Genomic DNA, 2279 nt, shown 5'->3' on the forward strand with positions numbered 1-2279 from the left:
GAGATAGAAATAGAGGTAAAGAATCCGCGAGGAGCGGGATTTCTTACAGTATTTATCTATCTGTGTAAACATTCAATCTTCTGCTGCAGGCCTAAGATCTGGTTTTCTCTATTCTTATTAATAATGATAATTGCATTGATAAAGCTCTTCATAGTGAATACTTGATCTGCAGTGAATGTCAATTGTTGTTTGACTTTTATCTCAGTCTGTCACTGTATACACAAGACCTTGATCTTGTTTAGAATTCTTGTATGTGTACAGAGCTTCAATTCTGATTCAGTGATTTCAGCTGCTTTTCTTACTACTTTGAGTAAATTCTCTGAGAGATTCTGCATATCTTCTGATTCAGATAGCAAAGAAGATTGTTGTTTGTATCAACTAGAGAAGATATTTATTTCAGTGATTTCTTGTTAATTGTACAATGTCTATTATTATATCACTATATTATTATATCACTATATTGTTATATTGCTATATTGTTATATGATTTCTGTTATCATTGTATGACTTCAATGATGACTAATCTCTTCTCTTTTTATCCTTCTTTTGAGTAGGGAGTGAACTTCTTTGAATCTGATTTACTGCTTTCATCCCCTTTCTCACATCTCATCTATTCGCATCTCATACATGGCATTTGCCTGAGTATGGAGTTTTCCTCTAACAAGTGAAGTAGTATCAATCAGATGCTCTTTCACTCACTGCTCTTTATATGCTATCTTTTGAGATGTTCTAGGACTACTCTGGCATGATAACTATGAATTGCTTTGTAGATGGAATTATCACATTCTGGAGAAGTCTGCACTTCTCACTGGTTTTTAGACATGCTATCAGATGTGATTCAAAGGTGCTTTTTGCCAGTGTACAATTACAGGTGTACACTGGCTTCTTATATATCATAATATCATACGCTAAATTAATTAGTGGCTGCTATGGCCCCTTTACACTCGCAAGCAAGTTCGGAAGCAGCCGCGTTATTATCCGACGGTCGTACGTTCTTCCGAACCACAATGTGAGAATCATTGATAGAAAACCTAGACATATTTATATATGCCTGATCAGAGATTGTGCAGATAGAAAGAGAGTGATTGTAAATCTACAGAGTTACAGAGAGTACTGGCAGCACTGAGAGCTTTGTAAAAACTGTTAGCTAGAATCTGTAAGAAATTACTTACAGAGAGACTTACAGCAAAGAGTGAGACTGCACTGCTTAAAGTCAGAGACTAATCTGAAAAAGGCATAGAATTGACCACTGATCTGAAGATCAGATGCAGTGACAGAGTTGAAAGAGATGAAGACACTGTTATGAATAATGACATCTCTGCTTCATTAGTCAGTAAAAAGTAATCAGAGAAGTTATGAGAATACTTATAAGAAGCTCTGCAACAGTCAGACATTATTTATAAAGATATTAAAATTAAAAAAATTTTATTCTTGAGAAGTTCTTGAATCAATATATAAACATTGTCAGAAACACTCTCTCTCTATCATCTGAGTAAAAACACTTCATAGATGAATGAGAATACTCATAGTTATGAAAATGAGAGCTGTTACAGAAAAAGAAAAAAGAAGATAAGATTCTACAGACAGATCTGAGATATTTATACTACTCTAGAGAGATTTATTTACACTATGAGTGATTCTGTGAAATAGTCAGATTACTCTAGTAAATAAAGAGTGATTGTGAATTACAGATCTGAATCTTTCTATATGACTACAAAGAGTGATTGCAGACTGCAGATATCTTGATTCTACAATTCTATAGAGTTGATGAAAGAATGAAAAATTCCTCACAATTCTACAGTATTAAAGAATGATAATTTGTAAGAATGAGTGAAAGATCAACTCATAAATACTTCTCTTTGATAAGAATGATCTCACAGAAAGTGATTCACCTGCAGAATGAATCTGTGTGATGATCATACAAGAATTTCATAAAAAAATGATTGAAGATTAACTGAAATTCTTCAGATTGAAAGATGCAGAATGAATCTGTGTGATGATCACACAAGAATGTTGTGAAAATAATTGAGAGTCAATCAGAACTCTTCTGTATGAAAGATGTGAGATGAATCTGTATAATAGTCAGAGAAAGTTCTGCAGATCACAAAGAATCTTACAGAATAAGAAACTAAGTGACAGACTTTTTTCTCTTTATAATAACAAGAGATTTTTCCTCACTGAGGTTTTTTTTATAGATATGAAAGATTTTTAGTGAGTATCACTGCAGTGCTGAGCCTGATTTCATAAAATCACTCAGTGAAAGACATCATAGACAAAGT

The sequence above is a fragment of the Blastomyces gilchristii genome (genome assembly GCF_000003855.2).
Source record: "Blastomyces gilchristii SLH14081 genomic scaffold supercont1.1, whole genome shotgun sequence".
Classification (NCBI taxonomy): domain Eukaryota; kingdom Fungi; phylum Ascomycota; class Eurotiomycetes; order Onygenales; family Ajellomycetaceae; genus Blastomyces; species Blastomyces gilchristii.